The sequence below is a fragment of the Pleurodeles waltl genome, chromosome 11 (genome assembly GCF_031143425.1).
Source record: "Pleurodeles waltl isolate 20211129_DDA chromosome 11, aPleWal1.hap1.20221129, whole genome shotgun sequence".
Taxonomy (NCBI): domain Eukaryota; kingdom Metazoa; phylum Chordata; class Amphibia; order Caudata; family Salamandridae; genus Pleurodeles; species Pleurodeles waltl.
The window spans coordinates 72,098,736-72,119,429 of record NC_090450.1 but is presented as its reverse complement, the minus strand read 5'-3'; the positions used below and the strand labels follow the sequence as shown (position 1 = coordinate 72,119,429).

Here is a 20,694-nt window from a genome sequence, read left to right as displayed (position 1 = left end):
GAAAGAAACGGGTCGATTTGACACTGATGACACCAGGTACAGAATCTCTTCCATTTACACTGATACGCCTTGTTCGTGCTATCCGCTCTGGCCTGTGACAAAATATCTCTGCAGTCCTGCGGGATATTCAAATGCGCAAATTCTCTGTGGTGAGGAGCCATGCCGCTAACCGCATTGACTGCGGATCGGGGTGTCGAACTTGGCCGTTGTTCATTGTTAGTAGATGAGGTAACGGCTCCAGCGGAATATGAGGCTTGACTGAGAGAATGAGGAGCTCTGTGAACCAATGTTGGCGCGGCCAGTACGGGGCTATCAGTATGAGAGTGCACGGTTCTGTTCTCATCTTCGTGAGGACCCTTGGGATCAACGGAATGGGAGGAAAGGCGTAAGCAAAGACGTCGGACCAGACTATCGAAAACGCATTCCCCCAAGATCCCTTTTGGTGATGCCAGCTTGCGAAGAACTGGCATTTGGCGTTGGTCTTCTTCGCAAACAGATCCACTGTTGGTGTTCCCCACTGAGAAAAAATCTGGGTGAGTATCGTCTGGTCTAGTTCCCACTCGTGGCAGTCTGATTTCTGCCTGCTGAGTGCATCCGCTGCCTTGTTGTTTATTCCCGGCAAGTGCACCGCCGATATTGTGACGCCTTGCTGCGAGGCCCAGTGCCAGATCGCTTGGGCTTCCCTGGAGAGGGTGAGAGATCTTGTACCTCCTTGTTTGTTGAGATAGTGCATCGTAGTAGTGTTGTCCGTTCTTATCACCACTCGCGATCCCTGGATTCTTGGGAGAAACGCTTGTAAGGCGAGGTTCACTGCCCTGAGTTCTAGCCAACTGATATGTCTTGATGTCAGATGAGTTGGCCATTTGCCACGTATCTTCAAGTCCTGTAATACTGCGCCCCAGCCTTCCAGTGAGGCATCTGTTGTTATGGTCCACGGGGCTGGTTGTTGAAGAAACGAGAGGCCGATAGAGAGATGATGCTTTTGAGACCACCACTTGAGGGTTTTGAGCATTGTCGGAGTAATTTGTATCTGGTCTTCGAAAGTTCCTGATACTTGAAGCCATTGACGGTTTAGCTGCTCCTGCAAGGGGCGCATCTTTAGCCGACACAAAGGGATCAGAGGTATGCATGAAGACATCATGCCCAATAGAGATTTGAAGAGACGGACTGTAACCTTTTGTCTTCTTTGTATGAAACTTCCTAGGGTTAGTAACCTTTGTTGTCTCTCTACCGTGGGACATGCGATGCCGGAGTCCGTGTTCAGTTCCGCTCCCAGAAAAGTAATACTGCGGCCTGGTAGAGGGTTGGACTTCTCCCAGTTGATTGTGAATCCGAGATTGGTCAGCAAGGAAACGCACCTTCTTGTTGACTTGTGTGTTCTCGTGTAAGTCTTTGCCTTTATTAACCAGTCGTCTAAGTATGGAAAGACCTGGTGCTTTCTTCTCCTGAGAAAGGCTGCCACCGGTGCTAGGCACTTGGTAAATATTCTTGGGGCTGATTTGAGCCCGAAGGGAAGGACGCGATATTGATAATGGCTGCCGGCTACGGTAAATCTAAAAAAAATTCTGTGGGCAGGGTGGATTGGTATGTGGAAGTATGCGTCCTTGAGGTCTAGTGATGACATAAAATATCCTTGATTGAGACGCAAAAGGACGTCTTGCAGACTGATCATTCGAAACGATTGCTTCTTTAGGTATACATTTAGTTGCCTTAAATCGAGGATCGGTCTCCAATCCTTCCACTTTTTTCGAATTATGAAGAACCTGGAATAAAATCCTGTTCCTTGTTGATTCCGAGGCACTTTCTCTATAGCTCCCTTGAGAAGGAGCTTGTAGACCTCTTCTTTGAGTTGTTGAGGGTATCTTGAAGGAGTCCTGCAGGGAGGGTTGGAGGGAGGTTTTTGGACAAATTCTAAAGTATGGCCCCGTTCCACTAATTGTAGGACCCACTTGTCTGACGTAATAGTTTGCCATTGACTGAGAAATAAGGAAACTCTTCCGCCCAAGGTGACAGGAGGAGGACTGGGCGTAGCCGGAGCCTCGAGGACATCAGGTTCTACGAGCTGCATCCCTAGCAGGGCGGGCTGAGCGTCCACGGCCTGCCGGCCTATTATAAGCCGGTTGAGTCGATTGTCTTTGGGAATAGTACGGCCGAAATTGTTGTGACGATGATGGGTAGGAAGAGTATCTCTGTTGTTGATACCCTCCTCTGTAAGAAGGCTGGCCACGCCCCCTAGGGCGAAAGGACGACTTCCGATATTGCAGGGTTCCTAGTGACCTTGCAGTGTCCGTGTCTGTTTCAATTGACTGTAGGGCTTCGTCCACATGTTTCCCAAATAACGCTTGGCCATCAAAGGGTAAGTCTAGGATCTTATTCTGGACTTCTGGACGAAAGGAAGTGGCTTTGAGCCAGCCCTGTCTTCTTAATACAGCAGCGCCTGCTAGCTGTCTGAAAGCAGTGGTCGCTATATCCATTGCGCAGTCTATCAGCTCTGCAGACGCGCGTTGACCCTCTTGCATCGTCTTATTTGCCTCTGATCTTACGTCTTCCGGCAGCTGAGTAATAAAGGGTGCAATATCTGCCCAAAGTTGTCTGTCATATCGAGACAAAATAGCCAAATAGTTGGCAGCTCTCAGAACTAGGCTGGCCATAGAAGAGAATCTCTTTCCTATGTTATCTAGCCTTCTACCATCCTTATCTGGGGGCGCGGAAATCGGAGCAGAAGGATTCTTTGATCTCCTTTGAGCCGCTTGAGCTACTACCGAATCTGGAGGAGGATGGCCTGTCAAGCATGCTGGGGCATCATCGGGAGCTTTGTATTTCTTGTCTAGACGTGGCAAAACTGCTATGACAGTTGCTGGACTAGTCATGACTTTAAGGCCCTCTTCCCACAAATAGTTCACCATCGGGATGGAACGCACAGACTTCTGAAAGGGCTCTTTAAAATCATAAAGGAAACAATCCGTTTGCTTCGTAGGTAGCGGTAATGCAAAACGCTTGGATGCCCTCTCTAAAAGATTATGAAAGCCTCCAATGTCTTCAGGTGGGGACTCCACCTTCGAATGAGAAGGAGAAGATGGAGCAGGAATAATATACTCGTCCCACTCTGAGTGAGTATCTATGAGCTCTCCTTCTTCTTGATCTCCATCTGAGATGTCAGTGTCCTGGGGAATTGTCATGTCTGGGGTAGCCACATCTGTGAGATGCAAAGACGTCGGTCTTTGATGTGGAGTAGAAGGACCAGAAATGGGCAATGGATGAGGTTGTTCTCCCTCTGGAGGGAACCTTCTATTGTAATCCACCAACATGGCTCTAAGGCCAGTAAGCAGGTCGGAAGGGATATACGCTCCCTGTTGATACTGCTGATGCTCCAAGGAGGCCTGGGGATCATAAGCTTCCTCAAATTCCTCCTCTTCCTGATATTTTACATTTAATTCAGAGGGGCTGTGAGCTGTCCCAAAAGGCCCATCTTCGTCCGAATCTTCATCTCCCTCCAAAAGATGTACTGGTACCAGTGAGGATACCTTACTAGGTGAAGTGTGGGTTGGAGTTAACTTTTCCGTTCTTTTTTGGTATTTTTCCCTCGTCGACGGTGTCGTAAACTGACTTTGTCGTAGACGGTGCCGTCGATGCTGGTCGCACTGTTATTTTAATAGCCGCAAGCTTCGCCGACGATTCTACCGTCGACGAAGTCGTCGTCGACGGTAAGGCTGACACTGACGTAAGCGCCGTCGACGAGGAAGAGGTGTATACGGTCGTCGACGCTGAAGTCGTCTTTGTAGTTCTCGTCGACGGTGGTGTACTCATCGACGAAGTCGCCGATGGAGCCGTGGACGACGGAACACCTGAAGTTGCTAGAGTCGTCGGCAATGCGCCCACCGACGGTGCCGTAGACGGGGAATCCGTCGACGAGGACTTTTTTCCAGTCACAGAAGATGGTTTTTTGAAAGGCACAGATGGTGGAACAGATGAGGATTTTCTGTGCCTCTCAGAACTGGAAGAATGTTTCTTTCCCTCTTTACTTGAGAGTCTAGTTGGGGAAGAGGATGGGCTGCGACCCTTATAAGACCCTGAAACAGTCTTTTTGAGGGCTTTCCTTGAGGCTTGTGAGGGAGATCTAGAGCGTGATCTTGCCCTTTTAGTTGATCTCTTGGAAGTGGAAGATTCCTCACTCTCAGAACCAGAAACTGGATCCTTCCTATGCTTCAGTTTCTGCAGCCATATTAGTAATCTGCCTTCTCTATCCTTTAAGGTTTTAGAAGAAAAAGTACGGCAAATCTTACAGTCTTTGGCTGAATGATCTGGATAGAGGCAGTAAATGCAATCTTGATGAGGATCTTCAGAATGAAGTCTTTTCTTCCCACAAGTCTTGCAGTCTCTAAAGAGACTTTTCTTTTCCTTGTCAGACATAGTTGGTAAATAGCTGACAAATCAAAATAATTGAGTTTCTCGGAGAGAAAAAGAGTTGAATAAAGGTGTGAAAACAGAGCAGAGCTCTGAGGAGACTCCCTAGCACGACGTGCGGTAGAAAATCTGAGGTGCTGGAGCTTCTCTCAGGAGGTTCTGAAGGGTGCTGTCGCCTGATTGGTGGAGGATCAAGTTTGGTCCTTTTTACATAATGACTCTGATAGACTATCAAATTGAAGAGGCCTAGGGCCTTTTTTCTCTTCAATATGTCTTAACATTACTTATGAAAATTATACCGGGACTCCCATCTCGACGACGGGGAATGATTCAAGCATGTGAATCTATGAAAGTTCCAATACTGGAGTAAGTTAATATCCTCTTTAGAGATGAAGGAGAGGAAGGCGCGGCAATAATCCTGTCGCGGTTCTCAACGGTCTTACCCTCGCAGCGGAGAGGCGTAGGGGAACGGTCCTTGTTCCGACGGGTTCTGCTCTGGCCGAGGTAGGGGCGACCCCTTCCGGTAGCCACGGTGCTGTTTGGTATGAGCGAACCACTACAGTCCGTGCCCTCCAGAAGGAGTCCCAGAGGAAAAACCCCAGTAGGGTAAAAAACCTCCACAGGAACTCCCTGAAACGAAAGGAGGACACCAGGTTATTAGGACCGCAGTTCAGGAAGGCAGGAAAACAAAGCAAATCAGGAACAGACAGGATTCGCAGAAGGATATCAAATAGGAGCGTGACTATCACCAAGGAGTGTTGCAACGCAATGAACAGGCAGTTGGAATCCCCTTAAATACCCCTGGACAGGAAACAGGAAAGAGGAAGTAGAACACCGCCATCTTGGATTGGGGAAAAGAAAACAGTAATGAATTAGGTATGTGTGTTAGACAATGCATGCTGGGTAGAGAGGAAGTGGTAAGCATGCTGGGAAGAGAAAAAAGGCAAGTATAAAGAACCCCCAGTGTAAGGGTTCGGTTTGTCCTAGGAACATCGGTAAGTGGTGGTGGGCAGGTGAATACATGCAAGAGAAATAAATGTTAAGCGCATAATGCGCTGTGTGCGGCCATGCCTGAAACCCCCTCGGGGTTTCAGGCTCTGCCGCGTCTGCCTTTAAGGCAGAACTTGAAAAAGGGGGAGCGGCGAGCGCCGTGACCCCCAGACCGGCTCCCTGGAGCCTTTATGGCCCTCGCCGGAGCCGCGGCGACCCCCGCGACCTGGGTGTCTGCCTCGGCGTCTACCGCGGCCCGGGCGTCGGCCGCGGCAAAATTAACGTGCCGCGCCGCGGCAACCTGAGCCCGCGGCCGCAGCGAGCGCTGCGGTGTAACAGTATGCCCCCTCCCCGAGGCCCCGGGTTTGTGAGGGAAGAGCCGAAAAAAGCGGCGGATTAAAAGAGGAGCATGGACTGAAGAGGCATCCTCCCAGGAACACTCACTCAAAGGGTACCCCTTCCAATGATTAAGGTATTGGAGGCGCCCATGGAAAAATCGAGAGTCACAGACCTCCTGCACTTCGTATTCAGGCACATTGTCAACCAACAAAGGAGGGGGACAGGGCAACTGCCTATGAAAGAGATCAGGACGGTAAGGTTTCAGTTGCGAGACATGGAATACTGGGTGGATCTTCCATGTCCGAGGTAGGCGAAGACGCATGGACACTGGGTTGATCTTCTTGAGAATGAGAAAGGGACCATAAAAGCGGGGCTTGAATTTGTTTTGGGTGAGTCGGAGAGGTAGGAATCTAGAGGAGAGCCAGACCTTATCATGGACTTGATATAGAGGAGCCGCACAGCGTCTCCTATCTGCTATTGTCTTCATGCGGGACTTGGTGGACACAAGGTTAGAATGGATAATTCGCTGTATACCCCGTAGCTGTCGAACGAAAGAGGAGATGGCGGGAAGGTTGGAGTTGTCTCTCAGGGGAGTTGGGAAGGCCCTGGGATGGAAACCATAGGAGCCATAGAAAGGAGAGACTTTAGAGGCACTGTGTAGAGAGTTATTATAGGAGAATTCGGCAAGCGGTAAGTAGGGAGCCCAATTACTTTGTGTAGCGTTACAGAAGCTACGTAAGTACTGCTCGAGACCCTGATTGAGTCGTTCTGTTTGTCCATTGGTTTGAGGGTGGAACCCGGATGACAAGGCCACCTGGATCCCCAAGATCTTGCAGAATTGGTTCCAGAAACGGGAGATATATTGGGGACCTCTGTCTGATATAATAACTTGGGGTAGCCCATGTAGCCTGAAAATTTCTTGAGTAAAGACCTGACTTAACTCCTTTGCCGTGGGTAACTTTCTCAAGGCCGTGAAGTGGGCCATCTTGGTGAAGGAGTCCACAGTTACCATTATGACGTGGTTTCCCATTGAGGAAGGTAAGGCGCACATAAAATCGGTGGATATGGTAAGCCATGGGCCTGGGGGAACAGGTAATGGGCGGAGTAAGCCCACAGGTCTGGTTCGGGGTGTCTTGGCTTGAGCACATGTAGGACAGGATAACACATATGCCTCAGTGTCAGCCTTGAGAGTTGGCCACCAGAAAGAGCGAAGCAAAAGATCTTGAGTCGCTTTCACTCCTCGATGACCCGCAATAGGAGAATCATGGCACATGTGTAAGGCTTCGATTTGCACTGTTTTAGTGGGTAAAAACAGGGCCTTATCATGATAATAGTAGTCATGATCTATGTGCAGCTGTGGACGTAACCTCTTTAGTTCTGTTTCGTGTAGACGGGCATATTCAGACTTAACTTGATCTAAAAAGGTCTGTGCTACCCCTATGATTTTATTGTTGTCGAATAAGTTTTGAACCGCGGAATCACCGCACCCAGGATAACGTCGGGACAGGGCATCCGCCAGGATGTTCTGAGAACCAGGGATGTAGGTGATATAGAAATCATACTGGCTGAAGAAGAAGGCCCATCGAGCTTGCCGGCTATTTTGGCACTGGAAATTTCTTAAACACTGTAGATTTCTATGATCGGTCCGGGCTTCGAAGGGCTCCTTTGATCCCATCAAAAAGTGTCTCCATTCAGTGCACGCGACCTTTAAGGCGAGTAATTCGCGTTCTAGCACGGAATAGTTTCGCTCAGAATCAGATAGAATGTGGGATAGATAGAATACAGGGTGTTCTAGGTCATCATCGTCTTGTCTTTGTAACAAGGCAGCCCCAATGGCTCTTTCTGAGGCGTCTGTGACAACAATGAATTGTTTGCTAGTGTCTGGGTGTCGAAGAATAGGGGCTTGACTAAAGGCTTTCTTTAAGTCCTGAAAAGCTGACTCAGCGCCTGGTGTCCAACAAAAACCTTTCTTTAGGTGTTCCTTTTTGAGGGTTTGAGTAATGAAGCTGGTTCTCTGGGCAAAGTCTGCTATGAACTGCCGGTAGAAGTTGGCTAGTCCCAGAAAACATTGAGTCTCCTTAATGGAAGAAGGAGATGGCCAGTTCAATATAGCCTGTACTTTGTCTGAGTCCATGGCAATTCCGGTTTGGTCTATACAGTATCCCAAATATTTCACTTCTATCTGATCAAAGTCGCATTTTTCAGGCTTACAGAACAAATGATGTTGTCGGAGTCTTTCTAAGACTTGGCGGACGTGTTTGGAATGTTCCTCTGGATGAACCGAATAAATTAGGATATCGTCAAGATACACTACCACTGTTTGTTGCAAAAGATCAGAAAAGATAGAATCCATGAATCTTTGAAAGATGGACGGGGCATTAGTGAGTCCGAAGGGCATTACTCTATATTCGTAGTGACCAAAAGGTGTTCTAAAGGCGGTCTTCCACTCATCACCTTCTCTGACTCTTAGCAGATGATAGGCTCCTCGGAGATCCAGCTTAGTGAACCTCTTGGCTCCTCTGACTGCTTCTAAGATGTCTTTGATGAGGGGTAGCGGATACCGGTCTTTGATAGTGATCCTGTTTAACCCTCTGAAGTCGATACAGGGACGCAGGTCTTTGGTTTTCTTTGGTACAAAGAAAAGAGGAGCCCCGGCGGGTGAAGAGGAGGGAGTTATTAACCCACTTTGTAGATTCTCATCTAGGTACTCCTTCAGAATTTGTTTCTCTGGTTCGGTGAGGGAGTACATCCGCCCAAAAGGAACTACAGTGTCTGGCTCTAAAGAAATGGCACAGTCGTATTCTCTGTGGGGTGGCAATTCCGGTCTTTCTGGCTTCTGGAATACATCGATATAGTCCTGATACTGTCTGGGAACTCCCTGTAGAACATTAATGGATCCTCCCACCTGGGCAGGTGCTGTTGAGAGACTTTTTGGGGACCAATAATCCCCGGCCGGATAGCAATGGTGTTGACAAAAATGGGAGGATAACGAAATGGTTTTTGTTTCCCAGTTGATGTAAGGATTGTGCCGTGTAAGCCATGGAATTCCCAGGATCATGACATGGTGTGGTGATGAGATTAAGTCAAACGAGAGAATTTCCTGATGTTTACCGAACTGTAAACAGAAAGTAGGGGTGGTGTATTGTACCGGTCCAGAGGCCAAGAGTGACCCATCAACAGTATGTACCTGTTCTGGTATTTCTTTGGGTATTTGTGTTATTTGTTGTTCTTTGGCCCAGGTTTCATCTAAATATAGGCCACTGGCTCCGCAATCCAATAAAGCCAAAGTTCTTGCTTCGCGGCCATCAGTTAAATGGAGGATAACTGGTAAGAGAAAAAGAGCAGTTCCTTCCTCCCTGGAAGAGCAAATAGAAGGTATATCACGATATCCCGTCCTCACCCTTCTTACTGGGGACGGGAGTTGGCGTTTCCCAAGGGCTTGGTTGGACGAATGGGGCAGGCGCGAATTAGGTGACCAGCTGCACCACAATATAGGCAAAGCCCCTTCCTTCGTCTATGTTCCCTTTCGCTGGCGGATAGAGGTCCGCGAGCTGTGTCAATCTGCATGGGCTCTTCCTCGGTATTCCCTTTGGATTCAGGGCGGGCTTCCTCGGAACGATGGGCGAAGGGACGAGATGGTACTGAGTGAAAAGGCAAACGACTCTTCTTTTTCTCCATTCGTCGTTCATTTAACCGATACTCTATAGTTAGTGCTTGGTCCATCAACCCTTTGAGGTTTTCTATCCTGGCAGAATGTACTAGTTCATCTTTGATGTCCTCTCTTAGACCTCTACGGAAGAGTGTCACCAAGGTACGTTCCACCCAGGTTGTTTCTGCAGCTAATTGTCTGAAACGGGTGATGTATTGTAATACATCCTGACTCCCTTGTTGGACTTCGCAAAGAGCCTCTTCTGCTGACGCCTCGAGTCCAGGGCGTTCAAACATCTGTTTAAAAGTAGTGATAAAGGTGGAATAATTAGATAGACAGGGATCGTTTCTGGTTACTAGAGGTGTGGCCCAGGCCAAGGCTGGTCCTGATAAGGCACTAATCAAATACCCCACCTTGGTCTTATCTTGTACAAATTGCGAGGGGCGAAAGGCAAAGTACACCGTTAAGGCATCCAGGAATTCTTTTAATGTGGTGGGATCCCCGGAAAATCGAGGTGTAGAGGCGGCTACTGCAGGGACATCTGTGGTCCTGGAGGCAAAGGTTTGTCGATAAACAGTATTCTCAGTACGTAATTGCTGGAGTTCTTGAGCCTGTTGTTGTATCGTCGCCAGCAGGTCCTGGTTAGTAGGTTCTGTGTTTACCACTGGGTTATCCATAGTTCCGGACTGCAACAGGAATTGTGGGCGTTGCAATCTGTCGCGGTTCTCAACGGTCTTACCCTCGCAGCGGAGAGGCGTAGGGGAACGGTCCTTGTTCCGACGGGTTCTGCTCTGGCCGAGGTAGGGGCGACCCCTTCCGGTAGCCACGGTGCCGTTTGGTATGAGCGAACCACTACAGTCCGTGCCCTCCAGAAGGAGTCCCAGAGGAAAAACCCCAGTAGGGTAAAAAACCTCCACAGGAACTCCCTGAAACGAAAGGAGGACACCAGGGTATTAGGACTGCAGTTCAGGAAGGCAGGAAAACAAAGCAAATCAGGAACAGACAGGATTCGCAGAAGGATATCAAATAGGAGCGTGACTATCACCAAGGAGTGTTGCAACGCAATGAACAGGCAGTTGGAATCCCCTTAAATACCCCTGGACAGGAAACAGGAAAGAGGAAGTAGAACACCGCCATCTTGGATTGGGGAAAAGAAAACAGTAATGAATTAGGTATGTGTGTTAGACAATGCATGCTGGGTAGAGAGGAAGTGGTAAGCATGCTGGGAAGAGAAAAAAGGCAAGTATAAAGAACCCCCAGTGTAAGGGTTCGGTTTGTCCTAGGAACATCGGTAAGTGGTGGTGGGCAGGTGAATACATGCAAGAGAAATAAATGTTAAGCGCATAATGCGCTGTGTGCGGCCATGCCTGAAACCCCCTCGGGGTTTCAGGCTCTGCCGCGTCTGCCTTTAAGGCAGAACTTGAAAAAGGGGGAGCGGCGAGCGCCGTGACCCCCAGACCGGCTCCCTGGAGCCTTTATGGCCCTCGCCGGAGCCGCGGCGACCCCCGCGACCTGGGTGTCTGCCTCGGCGTCTACCGCGGCCCGGGCGTCGGCCGCGGCAAAATTAACGTGCCGCGCCGCGGCAACCTGAGCCCGCGGCCGCAGCGAGCGCTGCGGTGTAACAAATCCAACCAGTTCCCACTTGGATTTGTATTTTCCGCTGGCGAATGTCCATCTTTTCCAGAATGGGCTCGACAGGAGACATGGAAGCAGATGATGTTCTAGAGTTTTTCCGCTCCGAAGGTTTCAGTACAGAGGATTTTGGTTTTGAGGAATGATGCTTGGTCAGCACAGAGGGTGATGGGATCGGCTGCCGGGTCCGCTCCGAAGGTCAGCTCAGTGCCAAGGCATGCTCTCGGGCCAAAAGGCCGACACCAAAGGCTTGTATTTGGTAGAAACTTTCAGCGCCGGGCTAGAGAGCAGGGTGTCCGAAACTGTTTTTTGGATCTGACCATAGCCAGAAGGCAGTGGCGGTCTAGCGACCTTCGATAGTGGGATTGCTGTAGATATTTTGGACCACTTGGATCCAGGAGCAGAGGCAGGTTTGCAGCACTTGTGCCTTGATTGGAAGGAACTTTCTGCATCTCCAGATCTACCTCCATGTCAAAATCTAAGCTATCATCGATTGAGGCGGCCTCCTCTTCTTCAGCAGTTGGTTCTTCTTGGGCGCGTTCCTGACCAAAGAGGATGAAAGCATCGTCTGAGCCTTTTGTGACATTTCAAGCCAACGAACCACGCAATCCCAAGGGCCTTTTTTGAGCGAAACAACTTGCAGGCATCGCAGTCAGCCTCTTAGTGGTCAGGTGAAAAGCACAAATTGCACAAAAGGCAGGCCTCGAAAATCATAAAAATGTTACTAGGCCTGCAGGTCGAGTACCTCAAATAATCTACTCTGCCTATAATGTACTTGGCCTGTAAACGGATCTCACATTTTGTGAGCCTAGGCAAATATTTTAGTTTGCAGTCTCCTTTTTCTTCATTCTCACATATTAGTGCACCTTCAAATATCTGAGCTCAGCATTTCTGCTGTACAAAAATCCTCTTTTGTTTGATTAAACAGACTAAACGTTTGTTCCATGTATAATAAGAATCTAGCCCACATATAGAGGACACATGATTGATGACTTGGCTCTTAGTTTACTAATAGCATCGCCATCAGGACAGAAGTGTTTTAGTTTATGTTTGAACACTCACTTTTAATAAATATATTACTACAGCATGATGAGACATCACACTAATATACACATGGTACATTTCCAAAAACCTTCCCACGAACTTGCAGCTTTACTGATAAAACTACAGGGAGTGCAGAATTATTAGGCAAATGAGTATTTTGACCACATCATCCTCTTTATGCATGTTGTCTTACTCCAAGCTGTATAGGCTCGAAAGCCTACTACCAATTAAGCATATTAGGTGATGTGAATCTCTGTAATGAGAAGGGGTGTGGTCTAATGACATCAACACCCTATATCAGGTGTGCATAATTATTAGGCAACTTCCTTTCCTTTGGCAAAATGGGTCAAAAGAAGGACTTGACAGGCTCCGAAAAGTCAAAAATAGTGAGATATTTTGCAGAGGGATGCAGTACTCTGAAAATTGCAAAGCTTCTGAAGCGTGATCATCGAACAATCAAGCGTTTCATTCAAAATAGTCAACAGGGTCGCAAGAAGCGTGTGGAAAAACCAAGGCGCAAAATAACTGCCCATGAACTGAGAAAACTCAAGCGTGCAGCTGCCACGATGCCACTTGCCACCAGTTTGGCCATATTTCAGAGCTGCAACATCACTGGAGTGCCCAAAAGCACAAGGTGTGCAATACTCAGAGACATGGCCAAGGTAAGAAAGGCTGAAAGACGACCACCACTGAACAAGACACACAAGCTGAAACGTCAAGACTGGGTCAAGAAATATCTCAAGACTGATTTTTCTAAGGTTTTATGGACTGATGAAATGAGAGTGAGTCTTGATGGGCCAGATGGATGGGCCCGTGGCTGGATTGGTAAAGGGCAGAGAGCTCCAGTCCGACTCAGACGCCAGCAAGGTGGAGGTGGAGTACTGGTTTGGGCTGGTATCATCAAAGATGAGCTTGTGGGGCCTTTTCGGGTTGAGGATGGAGTCAAGCTCAACTCCCAGTCCTACTGCCAGTTCCTGGAAGACACCTTCTTCAAGCAGTGGTACAGGAAGAAGTCTGCATCCTTCAAGAAAAACATGATTTTCATGCAGGGCAATGCTCCATCACACGCGTCCAAGTACTCCACAGCGTGGCTGGCAAGAAAGGGTATAAAAGAAGGAAATCTAATGACATGGCCTCCTTGTTCACCTGATCTGAACCCCATTGAGAACCTGTGGTCCATCATCAAATGTGAGATTTACAAGGAGGGAAAACAGTACACCTCTCTGAACAGTGTCTGGGAGGCTGTGGTTGCTGCTGCACGCATTGTTGATGGTGAACAGATCAAAACACTGACTGAATCCATGGATGGCAGGCTTTTGAGTGTCCTTGCAAAGAAAGGTGGCTATATTGGTCACTGATTTGTTTTTGTTTTGTTTTTGAATGTCAGAAATGCATATTTGTGAATGTTGAGATGTTATATTGGTTTCACTGGTAATAATAAATAATTGAAATGGGTATATATTTTTTTTTTGTTAAGTTGCCTAATAATTATGCACAGTAATAGTCACCTGCACACACAGATATCCCCCTAACATAGCTAAAACTAAAAACAAACTAAAAACTACTTCCAAAAATATTCAGCTTTGATATTAATTAGTTTTTTGGGTTCATTGAGAACATGGTTGTTGTTCAATAATAAAATTAATCCTCAAAAATACAACTTGCCTAATAATTCTGCACTCCCTGTATATGGTGTATTAACAATAATCTGTGAAAAATTTATTCCAGAAAGGAAAATGTTACTTACCTAGTAGACATCTGTTTGTAGCACGTAATGCTGTAGATTCACATGCTTTGCATATGTCCGTCATCTAGTGTTGGGCTCTGAGTGTTACAAGTTGTTTTTCTTCGAAGAATATTTGAGTCACAAGATCGAGTGACGTCTCCTCTCAGTGATACTGGGTGTGGACATCGAGTCCTTTGTTCGATTGTTTTCCCCGCAGGCGGGTGAAGTAAAGAGTGTATATATGTATAAGTAGATAGTAAATAAAACAGATGTCCATGCAATGTAGGTACATATTTACAATATGTTGTACAACGATCACAGGCTTCCGGGAAGGAGGGAGGGCGCATGTGAATCTACAGCACTACATCCCACGAACAGATGTCTACTGGGTAAGTAACATTTTCTATTCGTTGGCATGTTTAGCGGTAGATACACATGCATTGCATAGACTGTAAAGAAGTCCCCTCGCAAATAAGCAGTGGCTAGCCTGTAGGAGTTGAAGTAACTTGAAATAATGTCCTTCGGACTGCTTGACCAGCATTTGCTTGTTGACTACCTAGAAAATCTACAAAGTAGTGTTTAGCAAATGTGTATGGTGTAGACCAAGTAGCAGCTTTACAAATATCTGCTATTGGAAAGTTTCCTAAAATAAGCCCACAGAGGCACCTTTTTTCCTGGTAGTGTGTGTGTCAGGAGCTACTGGTAGTTGTCTTCTATCTTTAAGATAACAAGTTTGGCTACACTTAACTATCCAACTAGCTAATCCATTCTTTGAAATTGGATTACCCTTGTGAGGCATTGAAAAAGCTACAAATAGATGTTTTGATTTCCTAAAACATGTTGACCTCTCAATGTAATACATGAGAGATCTTTTAACATCCAGTGTATGGAGAGCTCTTTCAGCGACTGAATCTGGCTGAGGGAAGAAGACTGGCAACTCTACTGATCGATTAACATGAAAAGGTGAAACTACCTTGGGTAGGAGTATAGGATTTTTTTCTAACGACTATTTAATGTTTATGTATTTGGAAGAAGGGTTCCTCTAAAGTGAACACTTGTATTTCACTAACTCTTCTTAGAGAGGTTATAGCTACTAAAAAAGTAACCTTCCGTGAAAGGAATTGTAAAGCACAGGAATGCATGGGTTCAAATGGTGGACCCATAAGTCTTGTAAGTGTTAAGGTTCCATAAAGGAGCTGGAGGAACTCTTGGTGGAATAATTTCCTTAAGCCCTTACATAAATGCCTTAATCACAGGAATTCAAAATAAAGAAACATGCTGTCTGTTTTGGAGGTAAGCAGCTATGGCAACTAAATGAAGTATAATAGAAGAGTATGCTAAATTTGCCTTTTGCAAATGTAGTAAATAACAGACAGTGTCTTGTACTGAGGCTTTAAGTGGATCAATGTTTTTAGGTTGACAATAATATACAAAATGTTAATATTTAGCAGCATATCACTGTCTGGAAGTAGGTTTGCATGCTTCTTTAAGAATGTCCATCAGTCACAAGGAAGCTGTAAGCAGCCAACTCTGAGTTCAGGAGCCATATTGCAAGAATGATTGTTTTGGGGTTTTGATGCCTGATTTGACCACTCTTTTGAGTCAAAAGATCTGATCTATTTGGAAGTTTGTGATGTGGAACCACATACAGATCCAACAGCATTGTATACCAAGGCTGACATACCCATGCTGGGGCTATAAGAATCATGTTGAGTGATGTCTGTTTCAATCTGCGTATTAGAAATGGTATGAGTGGGACAGGCAGGAAGCGTAAGCAAATATCCCTGACCAATTCACCCATACAGCAATGCCCTTGGACTGAGGGTGTGGGTATCTGGACGCAAAGTTTTGGCATTTTGAGTTTTCTGCAGTGGCGAAGAGATCCATCTCTGGTATTCCCCATAATTGAAAGTATTGGTGAAGTACTTATGGGTGAATTTCCCATTCGTGGACTTGTTGATGCGCCCTGCTTAATAAGTCGGCTAACTGATTGTCCATTCCAGGGAGATATTCTGCCAATAATTGAATATGATTGTGAATCACCCACTTCCAAATAGTCTGAGCTAGAAGGGAAAATTGGGATGAGTATGCCCCCCCAACTTGTTTTTGCAGATAATACATTGTTGTCATTGTCTGTACGGACTAACACTACCTTGTGTGAGATTTGTGTAAGGAATGCTTTGAGTGATAGACTGCTAACAATTCCAAAAATTGATGGGATAAGTCTGTGGATTGGGAGGCTATTTCCCGTGTATGGTGAGGTTGTTGAGGTGAGCTCCCCACTCTGTCTGTGATGCATCTGTTGTGCGAGAGATCTGCGGCACAGGGTCCTGAAAGGCCCGCCTTTTTGAAAGGTTGGTGGGATTCCACCATTGCTGTGGTCGGTGACTCTGGCGGTCCAACAACACTAGGTCCTGAAGATGAAACTGTGACTGAGACCACTGTAGAGAAAGTCACTGTTGCAGTGGATGCATGTGCAGTCTTGCATGGGGAACTATGGCTATGCAGGAAGCCATCATTCCAAACAGTTGCATCACTAGCTTCACTGTGTAAGTATGGTTCTCTTGTAATAGAGGGACGAGAGTTTGAAAAGCTTGAATTGGGTTTGGATTTGCTAATGCTGACTGAGTGTTCAGAATTTCTCCCAGATAAGGCTGGACTTGTGAGGGTTGAAGATGAGATTTGAGGTAAATTATTGTAAACCCCAAATTGTGTAGAAGATTTACTGTGTATTGAGTGTGTAGCTGGCAGTTTTGAATGGTATTGGATTTTATGAGACAATTGTCTAGATATGGGAAAACATGTATGTGTTTTCTTCTGAGAAATGCTGCTACCACTGCCAAGCTTTTGGTGAATACTCTTGGGACTGTAGTTACCCGGAATGGTAGTACCTTGAATTGGTAATGTTTTGCTGCAATGACAAATCTTAGATATTTGCGGTGTGCTGGCTGTATGGGAATATGAAAATAAGCATCTCAGAGATCCAATGTTGTCATGTAACCCCCCTGCTGTAGTAGAGGAATACCATCTTGTACAGCAACAATATAGAATTGCTCTGAAAGTATGTATAGACTGAGAGGCCCGAGATCTGAAATTGGCCTTAATGAACCGTTCTTTTTGGGTATCAGGAAGTATAGTGAATATATCCCTAACCATGGTTGAGATGTAGGGACTGGTTCTATAGCGTTTTTGAGAAGAAGGGAATATAATTCCGCCATTAGTAGAGCAAGATGGCGGTGAGAGAGTGTGTGGAAACGAGGTGGGATATTTGGTGGAGTGGAAATGAGTTCTAGACAATAGCCAAGTTGGATAAATGACAGAACCCACTGATCTGTTGTGATGTTGTACCATTGTGGATAAAAAATTACCAGTCTTCCTCCAACAGGAGATGTATGTGCTGTGGGGATTTGTAAAAAGTCACTGTTTTGTGTGGATGACGAACCTCTAGAAGCAGATGTTTTACCTCTTCCTCTATTGTTTGAGCTTCTGTATGACCATCTAAAGCAGTGGTCTCCAAACTTTTTAATGCGGGACCACTTGAGGTCCCCCAGTTTGAAGACCTCTGCTCTAAAGGAACCTAAGATTATAAAAATGTGTTCCTGGTTTTTGTTGTGAACTGGATGGCTCTGTGGTTGATGTTTTGAAACCATCCCTCAATTGTGGCCTACGAAAAGTGCCCATATTAGGTGTGGTATATAAAGCACCCATGGCATTAGCTATTTCAGAGTCCTTTTTAAGCTTTTCTATGGTGGTATCCACCCCGGCCCAAATAAATGCTCTTTATGAAAAGGCATGTTTAATACAGCTTGTTGTATTTCAGGTTTAAAACCTGAGCACCTGAACCAATCATGTCTTATCACTATACTAATGTTCACACCCCTTGCTTCTGCGTCGGCTGCATTAGCAGCATATCTGATTGCATTGTTTGAAATGGCCAGTCCCTTGGCTATTATTTCCTGTCCTCTTTTGTTGATGTTCCTGTGGAAGATATTGCAATATTTCACCATAGTGAGCTCTATCATACCTCTCAGGAGTGCCTGAGAATTTGCAATTCTTAAGTGATTAGAAGCTTGAGCAGCCACTCTTTTGCCTGCTGTGTCTAAGTTTTTACTCTCCTTTACTGGAAGACGAGCATCCCCTGTAGATTGACTGTTGACACGTTTTTGCGCCGCTCTTACCACTATGGAGTCAGGTGGTAATTGTGTTCCTATAAAAGGTGGATCAGAGGATGCAGCTTTGTATTTTCTTTTTTTTGTAAATTGACCCTAGGTGCAATGATCCTTGCTTTGACAGGTTCTTTAAATATGTCAGTAGCATGTCTGGAAGCATAGGGAGACATTGGGACTCTGTGTGTGGACATTGTGATACGTAGCTGCTCTGGCTATTACTTGATTGTAAGCAGTGGTATCTTCAGGGGGAGATGGCCTTGCTGGACAGAAGCCAGGGTCAATAGATGAAATGGGATCAGGATCATATAGTTCCCATGGGTCTGCAACCGGTTGAACATCACTTAAATCATCCCTATGAGGTGATGCTGATGATGTTTGTGGACAGAACTGTGTGGAATATGAAGAGGACGGTGGTGGTGGAGTAGAAGTACGTGAAGGAGAATGAAGTAGTGAAGGCGTAGGTTGTTCTGGAGCCTTGTTCTTTTCCTTGGCGGCTTTCTCAGGGGGAGACCCAGCATCCAAAGACTCTTGAAATGTGAGTCTCCTTTTAATTGGGACATGAGGAGAGGCAATAATTCTTCCTGTTCCCTATTGTATTTGAAGCTTGTGCTGTTTAGCATTGATTACTTCAAGTATTGGTTCTATGGAAGATTACTCCTCAATAGCTGCAGGATGTTTAGTGATGACAGTTTTCGGTTCTGACACAGAGGCCCTCATTTCAACTTTGGCGAGTGGCAACCGCCGCCTGCCAAGTTGAAACCGCCGGGCGGCAGCACTCCCGCAGGGTCTATATGGAGATCCCCGCCGGCCCAGCGGGGATCTCGGCCGCAACACGGGAGCCGGCTCCAAATAGAGCCGGCGGTGTTGCGGCGGTGCGACGGGTGCAGTTGCACCCGTCGCGCTTTTCACTGTCTGCTATGCAGACAGTGAAAAGCTCCATGCGGCCAGTGGCATGGGCAGTGCAGGGACTCCAGGGGGCCCGCGACTCCCCTTTCCGCCAGCCTTTTCATGGCGGTTCATACCACCATGAAAGGGCTGGCGGGAGGGGGGACTCCTAATCCCCCTGGGGGATTACAACCGCCGGGACAAAAGAGGCGGGAAACCAACGGGACAAAAGTGGCGGGAAACCACCGCTCCCGGCAGTGCGACCGCGGCGCTTCCGCCGCGGTCGTAATGCCTGAGTTTGTACCGCCAGCCTGTTGGCGGTACAAACTCCAAAACAGCCCTGGCGGTCTTTGACCACCAGGGTTGTAATGAGGGCCAGAATGTTTCATTTGAACCGAAAATGTTGGCTCCGAAAGTGATGTGTTCGGCTCCGAAGTAGATATGCTCGATTTTCGGCTCAATACCGAAAGAGAGTGAGATGTCTGTTTGGTCGCTGCCTAATGCATTTTGGTCTTATATATTTTCGGTGCTGAACCCGAAGGCAGGTCATCTGAATCAGAGTTTCTATTGGATGAGGCTGTGCAGTGTCATACTTCTTCCTGAGCGTGCTCTTCCCGAAAGATGACCGGTGTGTCATCCGTTGCCTTGGACGCCATTTCTAGCAGACGCGCTCTTTGGTCCCGGAGAGTCATCTTTGACCGAAAAGACCTACAGGCATCACAGGTCTCTTCTCTGTAGTCCGCAGACAGACACAAATTACACACTAAGTGCTGATCCGTGTAAGGAAACTCGGGACAGAACCGTAACGGAGTTTGTTCCATCATCCTATCATTCTTCGACTACAGTTTGTCGAAGAAGCCCCAAGAAGGACGTTAAATCGACCCTGACGATTGAAATCGATCGACTATACAAGTATAGAAAACGCGATCAAAGACTATACCGATGCAGATAGAAAGGTGGAATAAAGTTCAGCAGATACCAAACCTATATTCACTGGAGCGAGCGGAAACACGTCCGAACCCGATGGAAGAAAGAAAACAATAAACAAAGGGCTCGATGCCCATGTGCAGTATCACCGAGAGGAGGAGTCACTCGATCTCATGACTCGAAAATATTCTTCAAGGAAAAACAACTTGTAACACTCCGAGCCCAACACTAGATGGCGAACTTATGCAAAGCACGTGTATCTACAGCTACACGTCATTGAACACATATTTATCCTTTGAACATTACCAAGTAAAGTGTTCTAATTTATTTTCACCCTATTAAAATATTTTTACTTCACACAGGAGTACAAAAAATGGCTTTCATAACTACTGAAATATATTTTGAAATGTGTGTATAGTTGACTTATTTAAATTTTGCATGTTTCAATGTGTGTTCGGATAAACCTTACACCCTACAGACTTTCATTTCACATGCTTTGTACCCGAGGTCAGCGAGTTCACCTTACAAAATCCTGGAACTCTGCAGTCAGAAGGAAAATTAATTATAAGACAAACTGACTTTGGACCTCTGAGCACAGGTGACACGATAAGAAACGATTTAAAGTTGTCTTTATTGCTCCTTCGCTTTCTGACTGAACAGAACACCTGTTCTTTGTCAACTCGTCAGAAGGGGCAAGTAGGTTTTCAAAATAGCTCAACCTGATAAAATATGACCTGCCGTAGCAGGTGGGAGAGTAGACTTTGTCGCCTACAAAGTGTAGGTCACAGTGTGGGTATTTCTTGTGGCAACGCAGGCAGAATCTAAAAGGAGTGTATTTGATAACCAGAAATGCATTTTAGATGGGGCTGGTGATATGCTGAATGTGCGGTGCCCCGAACGGCACTTGATCGAACAAATCCGAACCAACA

At 46.5% G+C, this 20,694-nt stretch overlaps 1 protein-coding gene across 4 annotated transcripts in view; it reads right to left on the bottom strand.

Annotated features, from left to right (window-relative positions):
• Positions 1 to 20,694, bottom strand: part of FXR1 (FMR1 autosomal homolog 1) — a 274,198-nt gene that overhangs the window by 133,034 nt on the left and 120,470 nt on the right. The window lies entirely within an intron of this gene.